Source organism: Microcebus murinus, chromosome X, assembly GCF_040939455.1.
Source record: "Microcebus murinus isolate Inina chromosome X, M.murinus_Inina_mat1.0, whole genome shotgun sequence".
NCBI classification, from domain to species: domain Eukaryota; kingdom Metazoa; phylum Chordata; class Mammalia; order Primates; family Cheirogaleidae; genus Microcebus; species Microcebus murinus.
In genome coordinates this window covers 87,456,672-87,480,051 of record NC_134136.1, presented here as the reverse complement: position 1 = coordinate 87,480,051, position 23,380 = coordinate 87,456,672, and the positions used below count along the sequence as shown (strand labels likewise).

At 37.9% G+C, this 23,380-nt stretch overlaps 1 protein-coding gene across 2 annotated transcripts in view; it reads left to right on the top strand.

Moving 5' to 3' along the window:
• The window catches only part of ARHGAP6 (Rho GTPase activating protein 6), a 474,180-nt gene that overhangs the window by 350,176 nt on the left and 100,624 nt on the right, over positions 1-23,380 (top strand). The gene's annotated exons all lie outside the window — the stretch shown is intronic.

Genomic DNA, 23,380 nt, shown 5'->3' with positions numbered 1-23,380 from the left:
ACTGCATATGCTTGTTCATCCAGATTTATTTTTAAGAAGCTGCATTGCCATTGTATATTCCTTGGTTCTAGCAAACAACATTGTTCTTTATAAAAAATAAGCTAGTGGGTTGAGTTTCTCTATTGGAATTGCAATGTCCTCTAGGGATATTTAGCCCCTTTAGATTAGGATAAATTGATTCAAACCCCCATTCTGATACAAAGCCAAAGCTCTCCACAGTATGTCTCTGAGGGATTATAATTTCAGGATTACCACTGCTCCATTTTCTGCTTACATTGAAGGTATTTTCTCTGTTCCCTGTGGCTGCTCCTTTATGACCACTCTGGTGTCCACTGGAAAAGAAGGGCAAAGGCCCTTCTTCTTGGCCCCATCCTGAAACCCATTTGTCATCCAAGCCACCATGGAATCACATTTATCACAGGAGCAAAACTTTCACTGATAATCAGACAGCACACTTAAAAGCGTATTTTGTTCCTTACAAAAAAACACATGTCACAGGGGATATTGCCCTGGCTCCCTCATCCCACAGAGCAACTTGGCCTCTCTCAGTATGGCAGCCCTTCGTTGCCCACTTTGTCCTTCTGGCCTGATCCCTCTTTCTCACATAGGTGAACCCAAATCCTCTCTTTCTTTTTCAGAGCCTCTTAACTTTCTCTTTACTTGCATTGTTCCCATGTTCTCAGAAGCCTTTTCTTTTCCTAAACAACAGCGAAAGCCATTCACTTTCTAGGTGGACCTCTGATTTAGCTATGAAATTCATATATATTTTGCCCTTCTACCTTGGTAAAACACATGGGTTTTTTTCTCTTATTCTGGAATCTGATCAATTAAAAAGCAAATTTGGAACTAGTGGCAGAGCTGAGGAGCTGCCTATCAATATTAGATCAATAAAGAAAATACTGAGTATATACCCAGATACAGTTGGTGTTATACCTGGATGTCTTTGAATTCTTAAGTAATAAAAGTTGTATATATACATACATTTTTATGTAGATGCTCCACATTGGCTGAATTAAATTCAAGGAGAAAATATCGATGCAAGACAATGTAATGATTTTTTGAGAGCTAGAACAGTGGTCCCCAACCTTTCTGGCTCCAGGAACCAGTTTCATGGAAGACAATTTTTCCATGGAGGAAGGACGGGGTGGGGGAAGCAGAGCTCAGGCAGCGATGCGAGCAATGGGGAGCAGCTGTAAATACACATGAAGCTTTCTTCGTTCACCCACCACTCACCTCCTGCTGTGTATCCCCCCTTCCCTAAGTTTCATGGAAGACAGTTTTTCCACTGATAGGGGTAAGGAGGTGAGGGGAAGGGGAGGGCGGAGCTCTGTGGCCCAGTCCCTAACAGGTCTGCGACCTGTTACTAATCCTCAGCCTGGGGAATGTAGACTTATATGGGTCCTGATCCCAGCTTCACCATGGGGCGAACATTGACAAGTTACTTAGGTTGTCTTAGCCTCGGTTTCCTCATCTATAAAATGGCGATAAGAATAGAACCTCCCTAAGGGGATTAGTGTGAAAACTAGAGAGACATCTCTGGGGAAATGGAAAGCTACTTAATGCCATCCACAACCCTATCAACTGGCACACAGTAAGTGTTTAAAGATGCTAATAAATAAGATTCCAGGATGATCTTTGGGGATGAATTAGTAGGAGATGAATAACTTTCATGAAAAAAAGGTAGACCTTCTAATCAGGGAGAGAAAGATTGCAAAGAAGGAAGTGAAAAGTTATAGCAGGCAAAATGTATGTATGAAAGCAAACATAGAATATGGTTCTAAAAGGCAAATATACACAGGGTTTGTATTTATTTATGAATATATTTATTGGTGAATTTTATATCAGAAGCAAGAAGGATTCCCTTTGAAGGAAATTGCAAAATGGATCTTAGGAGAATTGGCAGGGGGTGTACAGCAAGATGATAAGAGAATAAGAGGAAGAAAAAGGAAAATGTAGATCACATTATACTCCTTTCGATCTTTCCCCCCATTTTATTTAATTACATTTGTTGGAGCACCTGAAAGGATTCAGGACATATTTTTTTCTACCTAATTGTGGGTAATCACTACTAATGAAGTCATTGATGAATCACTAGTGGTCTTATAGTCTTACAAAATTGATCTCATTACTTTGTCACATTTTAAGAATGAAAGAGTGACGTATTTGGTCACAGTGATCAAGAGGGATGCTTCCTTATCGTGGCATTAATTCCTTAAGAGTAAGTTACTGCTAATTTGTCTTAGACAGTTGAACTGGCTTTCATGGCCAATTCTGTAGAAAGGGTGTGGTTCTTTCTATTTATTTTCCCCTGCTGTATATCCTGAGTCATATGGTATTAAAATGCAGATCTCTCTGTTTGAAATCTTTTGTGCTACTTTAGGTCCCACTTACATAGCTTAAAAACTACTGAATGTTTTGGAGTAAATAAAATTCAATAGGAAAAAATTTCCTATAAGCAATGATCTCACTTGTGAATATGTTGACTTTATAAAAGAAAGCACAATTTACTAGATTAACTAGTTATTTTATTTATATGGAGTCTATAACATTTCCAGAGTACTTGTGTTCTTGATTCTCTTGCTCTTTGAGGTCAAATATTTTCTTCTCTGTTTTTAAAATCACTATTTTAAAAATGAATCATAAGCATAAAATATTTTCATCTATGGCAATATCTCTAGGACAAATGTGACAATGTGGCCCCACAATGTGTCTTTATTTACTCATGCATTCATTCCATATATATATATATATATATATAGATATTGAATACCTATAAACCTGAGACTGTTCTTGTTATGATAAGGGACAAATACCTGTGTGGATTTCTTACTATTTCTAAAAGCTTTTCTCTCAAATGATGAGTGAATAAACACCCTTATGAATTATAATTGAGTTATTTTGCCCATTTCTTATAGTAGGTATTCTTTTTCTTGGACTTGCAGCTCATCACATTTTGGCTCTTCCCACGATGCTTATGCTAGCAACTTCTCCCTTTCTAATTTGCTGCTTCTAATTTATGGTATGCTGGAAAACCATATGCCCAAACTTGTTAGAAGTATGTGTGAACTGCAAGTAAAGGAACGCTCCAAGGGGAACTGGCTTGGGAGGGCCTCACCTGTAAGAAATGCAAAGGAATTTCAGTTTTGTGGCATTGATTTCTGACTGCTGGGAGGGTGTTCTGTTTTATTTGGGGGTTCCCCTCTCCCAGCGTACTTCTTGGGTTTCAGCAGTGTTCAGAGTATGAGGGTGATCTTTGGATAACTCAGGCATTATGAGTTTGAGAAGTCTTTCTTATCATCTATAGGAGCTCAGTTCTTGAGTTTTCAAAGCATGACCAGATTGTCCAATATTCTGGAGCAATTTCAAGACTGAGTATTCTTAAGTAGCTGGATCCAAAGTCTGCTTTTAAATATTTCTTCTGCAAAAGATGAATTAATACCTTTTGCAACAATCTGGATGGAACTGGAGACCATTCTCCTAAGTGAAGTATCTCAAGAATGGAAAAACAAATACCACATGTACTCACTGTTAAATTCAAACTGATGAGCATATATGTGCACAGAGAGAAGTAAAACTCAGTGGAAATCAAGCAGCAGGGAGGGGGCGGAGACGAGAAACAACCTACCTAAAGTGTACTATGAACACTATTTGGGTGACAGGCACTCCTATAGCCAGGATTCAAGCATTATAAAAGTGATCCATGTAACCTAAAACATTTGTACCCCCTTAATATATTGAAAAAAAGTAGGTGAAACTGGGTGCTAAGTACATGGGAACTTTCTGTACTATCTTTGCATTTTTGTTGTATAACTAAAATTGTTCTAAAACAAACATTTATTTAAAAATAAAGTCAAAAATAAAAAATAAATATTTCTTCTGTACACATTTACTTATAAGAAAATGTCATTCTCTAGGATAGTTTTTTGCTGGGGTGGAGATGGGGTTGTACCTTCTTCAGAACTTAGGCGAAACACCGCTAATTGATTTTGATAAACATTCTGACTTAGACCACATTGCAACTCTTGGAAGTCAGGTATTATGTCTTACACTTCCTTAGGAGCTTTTAGGTACCTAGAAAAAAAATCTCTTTTACAAAGTAAATGTGTGGATTAATTGATGAAAATGTAGAAAAATTACCCATGACATTGTAAAAATGTAGAAAATGTCCTTAGTGTGGATTCTCAAAGAAATTGTGCAGTGATTAGATGGGCCTTTTGAATAGCTAAGATGGATAATTCAATATTGCTGTCAACTGCTCCTGTGGACTTAAGTGCAAATGATTTCTGATAAGTACCTAAGAAGGAAGATGCTGTAGAAGTGTTAGAATCTATTATCCTAACATCCTCATTACATTTTGCTCTGATATCTTAGTTCAAATTATAATATACTCCAAGCACATATACTATGATAGATAAATTCAAACATTTTTTTACTTATTTGTGACTAAGTTTATTTGCTTAATATAATAAAGCTTTTGTTGTTGTTGTTAGTTTTTTAGGCTTCTGGAATCACTTTAGCCCTAGGAGTAATTTGAAAAGAACACAACAAAAAAAATCTCTTTTACCTACATCCATATATTTTATTGGTTGCAAACAATCAGCAGCTATTTCAGAGCACACTGAGATAAACTATGTGTTCTAGGTGGTTGTTTGAAGCTTTGAAAAAAAAGAGGGACCTTCTACTGCCTAACAACATTTAATAAGTTGATAGACTTGGAACAAAAAGCATAAGAAAAGTAGTAACAGAGTTAAGGGACCAGGAAGAAGAAAGGCACATGTAAGAAGAGGGAAATGTGTTGTGATGGTAATTTCAGGTGGTGACAGGCTCAGCAAGACACAAGTGTCCTTAAAAAAAGAGAGGTAACTTATTAATGAAGCAATAGGAAAGAGAACAGCTATGTAGTAAAGGGAGGTGGCCCTAGGGTCACCAGCACCTGAACATATCCCTCAAAGGCCAGAATTGTCTAACTTCAACAGCCATTATTAAGCACTTAGTATATGCCTAGCACAAACATTAGCTTTGGGGTACAAGAAGGAATAGGACAGTGGTCCAGTTCTCAAACTGCTCACAGGCTCTTGAAGAATTTTCCACTCTGAGTTGGGGCAAAGAATTCTGGGAGTGGGCTTTGGAACAAATTGTCCTTCTTTTGTTCAGGAACCTAGTACTGTCTGTACCAATGTCTGTGTTCAATCTTTCAGCCTGGAGTCCTAGACTTTCTGCTTCTGCAGTGATTGTTCATTAACTGATATGCACACACTGAATCATCAGAGAAAGATTAAATTGCAACCAGTACATACTGTTTCAGAGGACATAGAAAGTAGATAGATATCCTAACTGAAATATCTCAAGAATAGGAAAACATATACCACACACACAGAGAGAAAAAAATGGAAAGTAGATAGAGATGTTTATGAACTAACACTTAAAACATCTACCAATAAAGGGATTGTTCAAATCAATGATGGCACCAGGAACACTCAAGATGATGATGTCACTCTGCATGTGTTGACATAGATGTTTGTGACACATTGTTGAGTAGAAAAAAACAGATGTTTAAAGTCCCCTTTTTCTAAAGTCCTTTTCTCTTACTTCCTCCCTCCCTGCCCCTTCTCTCCATTTGGGGAGACATTCACTGCAACACTAACAGTAGTTATCTAAGGCTGTGATCCCCAACCTCCCCCACCCAGAGCCCAGTAGCAGTCCAAGGCCTGTTAGGAAAACAGAGCCAGGCATCACTGCCTGAGCTCCTCCTCTCCACCCTCCTCTCCCCTGCTCCCCCCACCTCTACAGCCCGTGGAAAAATTGTCTTCCATGAAACCGGTGATTGATGCCAAAAAGGTTGGGGACTGCTGATCTAAAGTACTGCTTCTTGAAAGACTCTGGGTAGCCACGATTTTATTTTCTTTCTTTTAAGTAATCTGTGAATGCAACAAATGCAGGGGAAATACAAGAAATTTGGGATGTAATATTTCTCATTCATGTTCACCAAGTGATTCATGAGTGATGAATAAGTGCTTCTTGTGGGCCGAGACTTGCCATATATATATTTTTGATATGTCTTTTTAAAGATCTTTCATAGGCCCAGGGTTTATTTAATGTTCATTCTCTGGGGGAAGAAAAGTTGAACATAAATCCAAAACAAAAATAAAACATGATTTTTTTGTTTTTGTCTGGGAGAGCCCTTTTAGAGCATGAGGAGAAAATATTTTAATGATATAAGCATTCCCAGAAAGAATTCATACAGCTTGTAATTTGAAAAGTCTATAGGCATTTGCTAAATATCTGGTGGGGCAATTTTCAATAAGGGAAATTATATGCAGATGGGTAGTGTGTTGTTTGGGTTATAATTAACTGGTAACTGCCGGGAGTGAAAATGGTACATCTGTGTTAACAGAAGTAACACAGTAATGTAAAAACAAGCATTTTTATTTCTGTTTATTGGGCAAAATATACCAAAGTAGGTTGCACTTTCCTACCAAGGTTTAGCAAACACATACATAGATCAGCAGTTTCTAATATTGTTCATCTGTAAAAAGAAATGAAGCACTGATGCATGCTACAACATGAATGAACCTTGAAAACATTACATTAAGTGAAAGAAGGCAGTCACAAAAGACCATGTATTGTAGGATTCAATTTATAAAAATGCCCAGAATAGGCAAATCCATAGAGACAGAGAGTGGATCCATGGTTACCAGGGGCTGGGAGTAGAGGGCGATGGGGAGTGACTGCTAATGACACAGAGTTTCTCTCTGGGCTGTAGGAAATGTTCTGAAATTAAGTAGTGGTGATGGTTGCTCAATCTCATGAATATATAAGAGCCACTCAATTATACACTTTAAAGTGATTAATCTTAGGCTATGTGAATTAAATCTCAATTTTAAAAAAAAGACACTTAAAAAATATATATGGCAATTCTCGGCCCACAAGAAGCATACAACCTTTATACATTATGTTAAAATATGGATACATAAAAGGCTAAACACAGTGCAATGGTGCAGAATAATAATACAAGAGTTGCCCCATAATGATAAAGATGATGATGATGATGATGATGATGACAAAGCTAACATTTATTAAGTGCTAGCCACAGTTCTAAGCATTTTATATGTTTAAATATTTATTGGTCACCTTCCACATGCCAGGTATGTTCTAGGTTCACAGACTACATCAGTGATTGAAACACACAAAAAACCCTGCTCACAGTCTCACAGAAAGCAACTTTGAACAAATAGATATAATAAATAAGTGAGAAGAAGAAAAGGACTATGGAAAAAAATAGAGTGGCTAATATGGATTAGAAGTGTTGAGTTGCACATTGCAATAGAGTGGTCAGTTTTAAACAAACTCCTGAGGATGGTGAAGTGTTTGCCTGAGCATCTCTAGGACCAGCACCAAGGCCCACCATGGAAGTGGCCTGCTGTGTTGGAATGCTTCAGGAAGCCAGTGCTACTGGAATGGTGGTGTGAGGTGGAGGACATAGCAGTAGAAGATGAAGTATGAGAGGTGACATCTTGTAGTACTTCCATGCTCTTAGCAATTAAATATAGAATTCCTTGCCTAAAATAATTGTTATTGATCATCATGAGCCAGAGGCTTTGGGAAAGGGTGGAATGATGTTTGAGCTTTGAGAATGGGAAGGATTTGGATAGACAGACGTAGAGGCCAGTTCATCACAGGGCTGAGTCATTGGAAAGAACAGAAATGGGAAAGGGCGGAGTCTGCTTGGTGTGCAGAAGGAGACCAGCTGGGCAGGAGCAGAAGTTATAGGTAGAAAAATAGTGGTGCAGATGGCTGGTGGGAAGAGAGAGACCATAAATATGGGGGAAAGGAACTCGAGTTGTGCCTGATCAGCAGTGGCAAAGCTCTGAACATGTGCTCTCACTATCCTTGCTTGCTTGAGTTTCTACAGGAAAGTTCAGCAGGAAGCTGAGACTTGTGTCAAGAATGGGGAAGTTGGAGCACAAAGTGGTCAGATGACTTGGCCATCTTCACATCACACTGAGAGCCAGAGCAGTGGGAAGACCCCTGGGCTCCAGTCTAGCTCAGGCACTCTTCACTCATTTGCTCACAGATGAATGTGACATATCCCAGAGCCACAGAACAACTGGGAATAGATTTGTTTTTTAACAAAATTAAGAACATTGTTAATGTCTTTCCTGTAAAATATAGGGGTACATTCAAAAATTGTTGTCAGAGAATATTCTCCAGGGAACCTTAGAGCTATTCAAAACTGCTCTATGATATAAGTTCTTGTTTAGTAAGAAATAAGAACTACTTGGTGAAAGGTCTATAAGAATGATTTTAATAATTTTATTGATATGTAATTCACATACCATAAAGCTTACCTGTTTAGAATATACAATTGAATGGTTTCGAGTATATTTTTGGTATCTTTACAAAGTTTAAAACCATCACTATAATCTAGTTCTAGAACATTTTCATCACCTGAAAAGAAATCCTGGACCCATTAGCAGTTACACTCCATTTCCCCTCCCCCTATCCCTAGACAACCACCAATTTACTTGCTGTCTCCATGGATTTGTCTGTTCTGGGCATTTCATATAAATAGAGTCATACAACACGTGGTTGGAAAATGGATCTCTGAGAACGTCTACAACAAGATTTCTCATCATTAGCACTCTTGGCATTTAGAGCCAGATAATTCTTCGTTGTGGGATGTGTAGCAGCATCCCTGGCCTCTACCCTCTAGATGGTAGTAGTAACACTCCACCTGAAGTTGTGACAAACCGAAAGTGTCTGGAGACATGGCATGTGTTCCCTGGGAAGAAAGTGGGGGGAGGGCAAAATCACCACCAGGTGAGACTCACAGATCTACAGTTACCTACAAAGTGAGCTTGGCGCACAGGTATACAATGTGGAGTGGGTGCCAGGATCCAGCATGCTGTTGTGGAAAGATAACTATTTCAGGATTCCTGAAAGTCCAAACTTTGGACCCTGAGTTCCAAAACTCTGGGATTCCTTTTAGAAAATAGTGAAGCGATCACTAGGTGAAATTACTGTTCAAAAAATATCTGGTGGGAAACATCACCTATTTTAGGTTATTTTTGAAAGATGGAAATTGTTATTCAAAAAATAAAATTAAATGGTATATGCCAGTGATCTTTATCTTCATTATAAACGACTGGAGCCATGTTGTCAATAATTCACAAAGTGTCTACATTTAGATTTGGGCTGTTCTATGCTCCAACTCTAAGAATTAATGGTTCTCAAAGAGCTCTTTACTTAAGTCAGCTTTAATATTATTCTGTAGACTATAAACACCCCTTGAGCAATGAAGGGAAGCATGAGATTTGATTTATACCGTGGCTAACAAAAACAAGTGGGCAATCACAGTTTGATGCTATCTTACTAATCTAACTTAGTCTCCGAAATGAAGGAAAGAGGGGCAGCGGGCAGGCTTTAGAAATATGTACATTTCAGAAAGTCAGTTTATAAGCGTGACCTCTTTTCTGTTCAGAAATGTGTGAGTGGAGGAGGCTCTCATCCTCCCTGGTAAACCCATTTGTAGATAAATGGGCTAAAGAAAATCATGTCTGTGGCCTTTTCTAGTTCTTAGGATTTGCTCTGCTGAGAGTGAGAATCATAAAATTATTGAGGTAATGACTGGCATGTTTCTTGCTATCAATTTAAAGGAAATGCTCTCTCAAACTGCCCTAGTCCCAAACCTTGGCCCTCTAGGACGTGAAGCCCTGTGTGTGGTATTGCTATCAGACTGAAGTTAGTAAACCAGATTGTGTTTACAAGTAGGTTGCCATTACACAGTGGCTTCTCCGTAAATACAAAATGTACATTTTCTTCTTATTTCTCGTGGACTATGGCAATTCCAGAATGTTGCTTTTAGCTCTTGTTTATATCAGCGATATTACTGAGTTCCTTAAACTCAAGCTGACTTAAATTTATTTAAAAAGACATGTTCCAAAAATGTCTTCAAGTTTTTAAACGTGCATATTTATAAGATTTTTCCCCTTTGCCTATTCTCCCACTCTGGCATTTAGGATGGGTCTCACAGATCAGCCATAAAATTGGGGAAGAGCAAAACCTTTGGTTAAAAACTATCTGTGTGGTTGTTCATCTGGAAAGATCTGTCCCCCACTCAGTACCTTACAGAAGGCCCAGGTCGATATGGATCAGCTTGACTTCATTACATGACCAAGTGGGAGCTCAGGAATCTTGCGTTCTGTCCGAGGTATGCTATGGGACTTAATAACCTCTCTCCAAATCTATTACAAAGTAATAGTCATCTTTAAAACATGCATGAGAACAGATAAGCCAGTGGGCCTCAACCAAGGATGCTTGTGCCCTTCAGGGGACATTTTATCATTATATAATGTTTGGAGGCATTTGGGGTTGTCACAATTGGGGCATGGGGATGCTGCTGGCATCTAGTGGGCAGAGGCCAGAGATGCTGTTAGATATCCTGCAATATATAGAACAGGCCCCCCAAATAAAGAATTAGCTAACCTTAAATGTCAGTAGCATTGAGATTGAGAAACCTTACTCAACCAAATCCCCAGTGCCTCCGTTTCTCTAATAAGATGTAGAACATGTCAATACCCACAGTTGGCTATTGTACCATATGGAATTCTGTGAGGAGAAAATAAAGATACACAGGAAAAAGTGTTTTAAGCTTTCAGGGAGATGCATCTATGGATTTGATACTTTGGTGTTCCAAAGGCGTGGCTACTTTTGCACACAAGTGTTGCTCAGAACCCTGGGGCTCTGTGGTGCCTTTTTCACAAAGCAAGTGCATCAAGGTACGGACTTTTAAACAGATCACCCACATGCTGAAATGTCAGTTATGAGGGAGGTACTGTGATGAATTTTAGTTTAGTGATATATGTCACTTCTTTCCTTTTACATATTGATTAGTGTTGTCTAGAGCAATGGTTCTCAAAGTGTGGTCCCTTGACCAGCAGCACCAGTATCACCTGAGAACTTGTTAGAAACATACTGACTCCAAAACTCTGGGGCTGGGGCTCAGCAATCTGTGTTTTGACAAGCTTCCCTGTGATTCTGATAAACTTAAACACTTAAATCCGAGAACCACTGGAGACCAGCAGCGCCTGGGAGCTTGTTAGAAATCACATGACCAGCCCAGGGATCTTGTTAAAAGGCAGATTCTCATTCACTAGGTCTGAGGAAAAGATCAAAATTTTGGACAACAGAGATGACAACATGGGTAAAAACTACAAGGACTAAACTCACTTTTCCACCTTCTTTTTCCCCTGTTCAAAAATTGGGAAGACAAATTATATTGGTTTCCTATTGCTGCTATAACAAATGACCACAAATTTAGTGACCTAAAACAACACAAATTTATTATCTTTCAGTTCTCAATGTCAGAAGTCAGAAATGTATTTCACTGGGCTAAAATTATGGTGTCCGGTGGCTGTAGGGGAGAATCCTTTTTCTTGTCTTTTCCCTGGAGGCTGCCCACATGCCATGGCTCCTGGCCCCTTCCTTGACTGGCCATCCAGTGGCTGGTGAGTGTATCTCTCACCACATCACTCTGACACTGACTCTTCTGCTTCTGTCCCACATTTAAGGTACACCTGTGACTATGTTAGGTCCATGTACATACTTCAGGACAATCTCTTTATTTTAATGTTATCTGATTAGCAACCTGAATCCTATCTGTAGCCTTAATCCCCCCTTTCCATGTAGCATAACACATTCACATGTTCTGGGGATTTGGAAGTGGACATCTTTGGGAGGCCATTATTCTGGCTGTTACACAAAGCATTTTACTTTTTTTCCCCAACCAAAATTTTGTATCATTACAGAAAAGTCTTGGACAATGCAGTCAGGCCCAATCTCCTACCAATTCAGAAGTCTTCCTGCAAAATTCTCCAAACTTGGCCCTATGATATTAGCTTCTCAGCTAGACTATAAACTCTATTCTATGGCAGGCCCTATATTGTATGTATTCCTCATCTTCCCAGTGCCTAGAAGAGAATTTAACTCATAATAGGTGTTCAGCAAACAATCTTTGATTGATATACTGCTTTTGTGGGTATAAGGCACTATATCAACATATAGACTGTGGAATCTTGACTTTACTCTTTGTGAAACTGAGGGGCTGCTGCTGAATATCTGCCAAGCCTCGTTTGCCTCATCTGTAAAATGGGATAGTAATATGTTCTTTATAGAATTGTTGTGAGGATCAAATGAAATGACATGAATAAAGCACATGGAGATACTTAACATATGCTGTCCGGAAAGGATCCAGCCATTGTTAATATATTTTTCATATGACATGATTGGATACTTTATGGACAGCCCTTATATATAAACTTTACATGAAACATCTGAAACCATAACATGACAGACTATCACCTTATGATCATTTTCTAGTAAAACTGCATAGGACAAGAACAGACACTATTGAGTCTCTTTATAAAATGTTTCCTCAAGTGCCACCCTCAAAATGCATCTTCAAGGTCCCTCTACCACTTCTTTTATAATATAAATTTTAAAAGCAGTGGTTCTCAACATAGACTTTATGCTTGTGAAGCTCTTAAATGATACTTGTGTCTGGGTCCCATTCCATCAAGTTTCTGATTTAATTGGTCTGAGCAATGGCCCCAACTCTTATTGTGTTTTTGAATCACCTGACACTCGGGGAGCTTTGAAAAATATTGATAGCCATGTGCTACATCTAGAAATCCTGTTTCAGCTGAATATAATGTGCTGCCAGTGTTGAGATTTGTGAAATACAACTTGTTCCACCTTATAAATTAATTGTCGCATCTGTCTATTAGACCTTTACTGTATATGAAAAGTCATGGTTTTATCAACGTTGCCTGAATCAGTTGCTTTTTCCTAAGTGAATTTCCATTTAGTGCTATGGGTGGAATTAAGAACACTCAACACAATGACATTTGCAATAATAAAGGTAGTATCACACACACAGTTTTAGCATGATGGCAGAAGCACGGTGAGCACTCAGAAAACATTTGCTGATGGTGGGCAAAAAAAGTGTTTTTCATGGTCTCTTGGTTTATTCACGAGTATTTCATTTTGAACTGAATTTCTCACAGAGTCTACTTGAGGCTACTAAGATGTTGATTCAATGTACGGGTGCATTTTGTGAACCACCCATCAGAGTGGATTATTTTGGGTGTAGCTGTTTTGATTTTTCCTTCCTCTGAGTATATGATTTTGTTCATTTAATCAAACAAATTCAGTTGTTTTGCCATTTTGTAGACACATTCTTTGTGTGGCCAAGAATCTTGTTTGTGGTGGCCACACCACAACTAGATTTGAATGTGGAGCAGCTCAGCAAACAAGTGCTAATTTGAATCAATTGTTAAGATTGCCAACAACAAACCAAAGCCACCTCCATCTCTGGGTTCAATTAGCAACCCCAAAGGCAAGGCCCTGTGTTTATTCCACTATCATTTCCTTCATCCATCAAAAACCCTTCATCTTCATGGATAATGAAATAGTGGCAATTTCAAACTTAAGATATTTTTTGTTCATCTTAATTTTCTAAATGTCCTTTTATTCTCAGTGCAAACATAATACACCTTTATAGATAAATTCCAACAATATAGAAATGCATTAGGCAAAATGTCAAAGTCCCTAAGAATCCCATCCTCAAGTGATAGCTACTAGTAACCGCTTGAGAATATGACCCCAGTTCTTTCTGTGAAATTATAATAAACATACTTATGTCTGTGACTTCTTTGTTTAACTTTATATACAGTGGACATTTTTCCAAGTTTATTTAGAGAGAGCTATTTCATTTTTTTTTCATGGTTGCACTGAATTTTATTGAATAGATAGCCCATAGTTTATTTAGCCAGTTGTCCACTGATGGATACTTAGGTTGTTGGTGTTTCTTTAAAAAGATATATATATATATATAATTAATTCACAATAAATTAATATATATTATATTTATTGTTAATAGTATACATTATATATAGGTGAATTATAATGCACATACAGAAAAGTATGCCTATCATAAGTTTACAACTTAATGAACTGCTGCAAAGTGAACATACCTGTGCCGTATCAAGAACCATCCTGATCAGCATCCTATAGGGTCCCCTTGGACTCCCTTCCATTCACTTCTCTCCAAAAGCAACCCTTTTTCTGTCTTTTCATAGCACCGATTGATTTTGCCTATTTTTCTACATGGCATTACTGATATACAGCATGTTCTCTTTCATGTCAAACTTCTTTTACTCAACATATTGCCTATAGGATTCATACATATTGTTGTAGGTAATTGGAGTTTGTGGGGTTTTTTTCATTCTAATTGCTGCATAGTTTTCCATTATGTGGATATACTACAATTTATCCATTCTAATTTAATGGGCATTTGGATAGTTTACAGTTATTGGCTGTTGAGAATAATGCTGCTATGAACATTCTAGCACATGTATTTTGCACACATTTTTTTACAGAATCTTTTTTTAATTTTTAAATTTTTACTTATTTATTGATTTTTGAGACAAGGTCTTACTCTGTCTCCGAGGCTAGAGTGCAGTAGCATCATCATAGCTCACTGCAACCTCAAACCCTGGGGCTCGAGCAATCCTTCTCCCTCAGCCTACAGAGTAGCTGTGACTACAGGCACACACTCCCACACCCAGGCAATTGTTATATATGTGTGTGTGTGTGTGTATATATATATTTCAGAATATTACAGGAGTACAAATGTTTAGGTTGCATATATTGCCTTTGCACCACCCAAGTCAGAGCTACAAGCATGTCTATCCCACAGACAGTGTACACCACACCCATTAGGTGTGAATATAATCCTCCCTTCCTCCCCCTTCCCACTTGCCTGACACCCGATGAATGTTACTACCATATGGATATGCACACATTTCTATTGTTTTCATTGTTGGCTTTTTTTTTTTTTTGCTATCAGAGATGGCAGATATTGAAGTGAACATCTTTGCAAATGTATCTTACACATTTCATAAATATTTCTATGAAATAGATTCTTAGAAATAGAATTGCTGGGTCAAATGGTATGCACAATTATTAATACATTTTGAATAGATATGGCAGAACTGCTCCACCAAAATATTTTGACTTTTAAGCCAAGTCTGTATCCCAAGTAACCTATTGTGGTTGCATCCCTTTGCTATCACCATTCATTATCTATGATTCAGATGCTGCTGTTGTGTTTTCTTGAGTACAACAAGGCTAATGAAAACCAGAATCTTCCTTCTGGCCCTTTTCAGACACTGTCTAGTGAACTAGTGCCTCTTTCACATGTCCACTGAAAAGCAAAAAGATAAAATGACTTAGCATCCCAGGATACTGGGGCATAGGGTGAAACTACCTGCTTAAACATTTGAATAAATTGATGCTATGAGAATATGCACCAAATGGACTCTGTGGTTCTAAGTACCCTCTACCACAGGTTGAGATAACCTCCTAGAGATAGAGATTTCTAACCTAGAAATGAGAATCACTCAGATGTCTTACCACAAAATGTCCCATTCCAAATGCCCTGCCATTGAGAGACATTAGACTAGGGTGGTGTTTCCTAATCCTGAAACTGTTGACATTTAGGGTGGGATCATTCTTTGCTGTGGAGGTTGTATTGGGCACTGTAGGATGTTGATCAGCATCCCTGACCTCTAACAACTGCAGGGGAAAGTGTCAATAGTAATGTCTCCAGCCAATGCCAAATGTGCTTTGAGGAGACAGAATGACTCCCAGTTGAGAATCACTGGGCTAGTGCAGAACACCCTAGCTCTAAATCAGATTATGTTCAGATTATGGCTCTACCACTTATTGTGTGGCCTCAGACACAGTGCCTGAACTCTCTGTGCCTCTCTTGGCTCATCTATAAACTATAGATGTTAATATTGATAGTAATACTTCAGTAGGTTATCATCCAGATTAAATGAGATTCTTAATGTGAGGCACTTAGCACAGTCTTTGGCACAAAATAAGTGTTCAAAGTTGTTAGTTTTATTAGTTGTGATCTTTATTATTATTATTAAAAAACTGAAGAGTGGGAAAGAAGTTTTCATTTGTGTATTCTGGAAAAGGATGTGAATAATGTGTATCTGACAAATATCAAAGGACAGTGGGCTCATAGCTCTTGGAACGAGCAGTGGGAAATGTGGAGAAAGCATTAAGTGCTATGAGGGAAGACAAAGGCATTTGCTTGTCTCTCACTGTTCCTTCTCAAGTTAGCATTTATAGAAACCATAATTTGTGTAAAATGGACTTTGGCAGCACAATTAGGCATTTTTAGGGACAGGATAAATCACTGGAGAAATATTTTATTGCATTACTCTGTTAATATGAAATTAGTAAGCTTTCAACAGTTTGTTGAACACTTTTATTTTAAATAATGAAATATATTCAGTGCTAAAGCAATCATATTTTTTTATATCATTGAGTAGAGAATTTTATCTGTTAGGATCTTTGTTGGATTGATATTTGCCTGATACCCTCTTCTCCCACCAAAGGTCTAACTTTCATAAACACTGGCACCAGGAAACTGAGTCTTCATCTTGTCAGTGGGACAGAGTGGCATCTTGGATGGGATTCCAGATGGGAAGTGTGAAGCCAGCGTTGTGTCTTTGTGTTACCAAGGTGCCATCTTGGCTTAGCACTTCTTCCTTTTGGGACTCGGGTTCTGAACAGGTGGGATTATTTCAGCATGTCCCAACTATGTTCTAAGGAATCTGAGCAATATGAAGAGATGGTCTGAAAATAAAAAAAAAATAAATAAATAAGAGGTGAGATTATAGCAAATGTATTTAGGAGGTATTTTCCTTCTGCAGAACTTCTCTATTATTCTTTAGTTATTGTTTATTGTGACTATTTAAGGTGGAACTAGCATTCACAATCTTCTCAAATGTATTCCATTGTGAAACAATTTGGAAAATCTTAAATTAAATAATTTATGAGTCCCTTACAGACATAGAAATTTCCTGATCTCTTTTTTTTTTTTTTTTTTTGAGACAGAGTCTTGCTTTGTTGCCTAGGCTAGAGTGAGTGCCGTGGCGTCAGCCTAGCTCACAGCAACCTCAAACTCCTGGGCTCAAGCGATCCTTCTGTCTCAGCCTCCCAAGTAGCTGGGACTACAGGCACGTGCCACAATGCCCGGCTAATTTTTTCTATATATATTAGTTGGCCAATTAGTTTCTTTCTATTTATAGTAGAGACGAGGTCTCGCTCTTGCTCAGGCTGGTTTCGAACTCCCGACCTCGAGCAATCCGCCCGCCTCAGCCTCCCAGAGAGCTAGGATTACAGGCGTGAGCCACCGCGCCCGGCTTCCTGATCTCTTTTGTAGTTTTCTAACACTGTCATGACAAATTATCACAAACTTAGTGCCTTAAAACATTACACATTTAATATCTTACAGCTCTATAGGTTAGAAATCTGACACAGGTCTCACTGGACTAAAATCAATGTGTTGACAGAGCTGTGCTTCTTCTAGAGGCTCTAGAAGAGAATTCTGGAGGCTCTAGAAGCCACCAACATTTCTTCCTCCATCTTTAAGGCCCACAGTGTTTCCTCTCTTTGACCATTCTTCTGTAGTCACATCTCCCCACACTCTGAATTCTATTGGAAAAGGTTCTCCTATTTTAAGGGCCCATGTGGTTACACTGGGCTCACCTGATAATCTAGGATTCTTTCTCCATCTCAAGGTTATTAACTTATTCCTATCTTAAAAGTCCCTTTTGCGATATAAGGCAACATATTACCAGGTTCCAGGAATTAGGGTGTGGACATCTTTGAGGGCTGTTGTTCTGCACTATCTGTCCCAGTGGCTTTCTCCATTTCTCAACTCTGGAGTGTGTGGGGTCGTGTTCTGTAGAGCCAGAAAGAAGCACAAGTGATTATCCTTCTTGTTCATTTGCTTCTGACCCTATCAACTCTGGCAGAGTGGAATAACTATCTTGTAAGAGGTATTAAGTTCATTGGATGGGGTTGTCCTCATCCAGTGAACAATAAAGTCAAAGAACACAAGAGTAAATATTAATAAAACAAGGCTATCGAACTATTCAGTGCAGTATTTAATTTTAGCTTCTCTGCTGATATAAGCAAAAATATCTCTCTAAAAGGAACTAGACTCTGAACTATGTTTTAACATGTAAAATTGCCATGCTAGATATCAATTATTGGTCTTTGGAATTAAAATATGGACATAAAGAATTAAATTAGTCTATCTACTCTTTATGGTAATAGCTATTACGTGGCTCAGTTTTTTTTTATTTTTTTATTTTTTAATGAATGCTAGAAACCTCTAAAGTTATCAAGGCACTCATGGTCATCAGCCTGTAAAAAGAGAAAGAAACTGAAGGATGTCTTCTTCTCCCAGCTTGGCAAAAGCTCTGATGGCTGATCTGTATGAAGTGGAATCATTGGATGGGTTTGCTTGCAGTTGATGATATCAACATCTCGTGTGAACAGAATGAGGTGGAAAATCAGTTTTGCACTAAAATAAATTTTCAAATCTTGGTGTTTGGAGTCATGTTGATTTTTTTTTGGTTTTGTATTTGGCTATATATAGAGTTAACAAATGATCCAGCAATTCCACTCCTAGGCACTCAAGAAAATTGAACATTTATGTTCACACAAAAAGTTGTATATGAATTTTCACAGCAGCTTTGTTCACAGTGGCCAAAAAGTAGAAACAGCCCAAATGTCTATCAACTGATGAGTGGACAAATGAAATTTGGTATATCCATACATTGAATATTGTCCCACCAAGAAAAGGAATGAAGTAATGACATGCTACAACATGGATAACCCCCAAAAATATACTAAGTGAAAGAAGCCAGATACAAAAAATGTCACATATTGTTGGATTCCACTTATATTAAAGGTCAAAAATAGGCAAATCTATAGAAACAGAAAGTAGATTAATGGTTCCCAGAGGCTGAGGTGAGAAGGAAATGGGAAGTGACTGCTAATGGGTATGGACTTTCCTTTTGGGAGGATGAAAATGTTCTAGAATTAGTGATGATGATGATTCTATGTATCTGTGAATATACTAAAAAAAACACTGAATTGCACATTCTAAAATGGTAAATTTTATGTTATGTGAATTTTATCTCAAAAAATTGCACCCATTAGTTATATCTCTCCAAGATCCCCAATTATTTTACTATAATTTATTTTTTAAAATGTAAGTTTTAGTATGTTTCAGAGGAAGTATGCTCAGAGGAAGCATTATTTTCCATATATCAAAGCAAAAATGTTTATCTAGGTCTGTGAAACATTTTTTCATTTAATATTTTAAAAGTCATATATTGAGGAAAAGACATTTCTGAAGAATAAATCTGAAAAGCAGAAACTGAAAAATCAGATATGTGCCAGTTAGTGCAGATGATTTGTTTTTATGTCATACCTGGCATTTGGTGTCATTCTGCAAATTGGTTTCTCTTTTCAATTTCCCCTTTTACTTGTTTGACACTTAATAGTAAAAGCTAGGAAGGAAGGGTTCTTTTTTGTTGTTGTTGTTGTTTCTTTTCATTTTTACTGGAAATGATTTTAGCTATTTTAGAACAAATGTACTAAATATAAGTATTCCCTGCTGGTCTTGCTTCCATGCTAATAGACACAAATGTTTTTTTGTATAGACGCAGAAGTACTACTGCCCCTCAAATTTTCTTTCAACCAACAAATATGCAAAAGCACAAAATGAAAGTGCTGTTTTCTTCTAAGTGCTGTTTCTCTCCTTCCAGAATGTACAGTGTAGCAAGGGAGAGAAGGCACAACATAGAGAATCAAATAGCTTTCCAATGTTTAAAAAAGAATCAAGAAAATAGCTGAGATATGAGGTGGGAAGGGTTGGGGGAGGTGAGTGTGATGGTTACACAGGAGGGACGTATCTATGACGTTAGAGTTTTCTGGGAAAATAACTGACATTTAAACATTCCCAACCCTCCTCTTCCCTCCCTCAATGAGACACCACAAGTGATTGTCTACACATCTCAAGTGTCTAAGTCCATTTGGGACTTAAAAGAAGCAGGTTTGCCTTCTTTAACAAACATTAAGTGGATTTCCTTTGGACATGTTTTAATGCATTCCTTATAGCTCTGTAGGAAGCTCATTTGTGTTCCAGATGGTATGATTTGCTTGTTAATGTGATGGTTCATTTGCAGTGTCTCCCTATAGGGGCACAAGAGGGTTTCTCAGAGGAGGTGATGCTCATTAAGCATTGTAGAGTGAGTAGAAGTTGGATGATCTAGGACATGGAGAAGGCAATTGGGCTGAGAGCACTCCCTAGGGGAAGTCTTTTGGAATCTTCCATGTGGCTGGAATTAAGGAATGTGAGGTAAATGAGGTTTGGTGAGGTCCCAGAGCTAAGCACTGGCCAGATCTTGACCAACCTGAGTTTTCACCTCAGAGTTGAGAACTTCATCTGGAAAGCTAAGAGACTCATTGATGGTTTTCAGAAGAGAAGGAACAGAATAAGTCTTGCTTTTAAATAGCCTGCAGGAGTGTAGAAGTGCTGGTGGACATTGTCTTAGAGAGGAAGTGATGAAGGAAAGGACAGTTTTTTAGGAGGCAGAATCCACAGAAACTGGTGACTTTCCAGGTGTGAGGAGAAGAGACAGAAGGAGTAATGTGAGAAATGATTTTATCTCAGTTTCCCTACGTCATGGCAGGAAACCCATACTGATGTATTTGAACCACAAAGTCACTGTCCCTAATTTCATATTGTGTATATTTTCATAAAATTTCATATAATTTTATTGTGTATATTTTTCATTATGTTTAAGCAAGATACATCTGCATATATAGCCCTTTAAACACCCACTGTATATTATCACACACTTATTGTAAATATTTGTCTATGTAAGATATAAATGTGTTATATACATATAATATAATATATATGTAATAGTCAAGATATGCATGTTTATTGTCATACATTAAGTATAATAAATATAGAGATACTTAAGTCAAGTTAATATTGACAGAACTCTATACTGTCTGTAGTTCTTTGTTAGAAGTTTCTCAGGTTGGCCATAGTGGATTTGATAGGCACCACTCTATTATGAATATCTTTTGTTTCAAGAATATTTGGAGGAAATGCTGATTCCTAATAAGTAGTTCATACTAAATACTGAAATCCATGCTGTTGATTTCATTTTTTCCTGAACTTTTTCTCATAGTGTGCATTAAAAAAAGCTATTTATTGAGTGATCTCTATGGACCCATCTGATCATACATACATAGATGTTATAATGATAGTTTTTTAAAAAAATGTGGTTCCTTTGCTATTTGAAATCGTGAAATTCTCCATGAAACGTGAACACCATCATCTCCTGTGTCAGATGTCTGGTGATTTCTTTTTTGTGGGTCTCTTCCATTGTATTGGGAAAGCAGGCACAGAAAATATATAAATGAGTGGATGTGGTTGTGTTCCCTAAAATGATTTACAAAAACAGGCATTGGGCCATTGTCATTTGCCTACTCCTGCTCTAGGTCAGTAGTTGCCACCCCAAGGTCCAATTATGCCTCAATCAGTGTGTTAGAAGTACTTTATTACCCATAACAGGTAAGTTACAACTTTAGAATTTTACTAAAGAAAACTAAACGAGAGAGGATTTGAGGTGAGCCTAGAACTACCTCACATTTGCAGTCATTCTGATGAACTTTCTTAAGTAGGAAAGAAAGATGTGGAAAGGTAGCAAAGGATAGTGGTTAAGACCACAAATTCAGGAGTAAGGTCCATGAGGTTGAATCCTAGCCATGCCACTTGCAATCTGTGTCCTGGGACAAGTTCCACGGCCTCCTTGTGCCATGGAAGACGGCAGCAAAACTAAGTATAGAAAATGTGAACATGCATAAATCAATAGTTCCCATGAGTGAAAATAACATCAGAATGTGTTATTAGGGTACAGTAGTTGAAATTACCAAAGGTCAATGAAGTGATTATGTGCTTAAACATAAACATTGGACATTATGTTCTTTATGTTCATATCAGTGAATTCTAGAATTCTGAGTCTTACTTTTTTTTACAAATAAAATTATATTTGGGTATATTTATATTAATACCATTCACTTCTTTATCCATTCTATTAATATTAACTGGCAGCATGGAAAGTCATTAAAATAAACAAGTTCAATATTTTAAAAAATCAAATTAGCATATAATTTATTTTTTCTTATAACCATTTCTAAATGGTCTTCATATTGTCACATTAATTGATCAAATGCTTGAACATGCTGTTATGGATTCCATGATTTTCTTCTCCCAAAGTTTGCTGTGTTATTTGCTTTACTCACCAAGAAATGGTGGTGGGGGTATGGGAGGACTGGGGGAGGAATCAAAATTCAGGTCTACAAGAGACCCATGTCTCATTCATCATGGGTGTTACATACATTGCTCTCTTTTCCCTACAGGACTATTTTCATCTCCACTTTACAGAGCAGGTACTTGAAGCTTAGACAGGTTAGATACTCACATGGCTAGTTATGAACTGAGCTGGAATTGAAACCCAGGCAGTTGGACCACAGAGCTCTCCTTGTAACCTGTGCTATAACACTGCATCCCATTTGATGAAACAGCCGCCAAACGAGCTGCCTAACAGTACTGCCGTTAGAAATATTCCCCATCACATATATGGCAGAACTTGTGGAAAGAAGTATCTGAGTCAAGCTTGTGCAAGTGAAAAGCGGTTTAAAATTATGAGTGTATGAGCTTGGGGACTTAATTTCTTAATTGGTAGCATTGTTAGGTTTGATTTCTCCTGCCAGTGGACGAGAAAGGAAAAGGAGGAGAATCTGGGCTTTGAGGCAAGAGCATGTTATGCCCTCAGTGTGGGAGAAATCCAACGGGGTTGGTCGGTGAAGGAATATATATAGAGAGAGTGCCCATCATGTGAGTGTGTGGAGCAATGCAAGAAGTGAGGGTGGCAGCTGGAGGGAGGGAAGCAAAGGTGCATGGAAAATACTTAGTGAAATTTAAAGAAAAGTTATGGCTCCTGGAAAAAGTTCAAGGAATTTTCCACCCTTGATAGTTTCATAAATCTCAGGCCATTACAATAGTTCCCAACCCGGACTATACAATAGAGTCTTCTGGAGACTTTTGTAAACCTACCAGTGCCCAAGCCCCAGTCCCAGACAGTATAATTGTTTTGATCTATACCTGTGCTGTCCAACACAGTAGCTGCCACTAGACCCTGCAGCTATTTAAATTCAAGTCAATTGAGGTTAAATAAAATTAAAAATATAATATTCAGTCTCACAAATCATATCTCAAGTGTTCATTAGCCACCTAGCGGCCATTGTATCAAATAGTACAGTTAAGAAAAATTTCCATTATTGTGGAAAGGGCTTTTGGACCATACTGTTCTGGGGAGGGGGACATGAGCATTAAGTATTTCTGAAAATGACACCAGGTAATCCC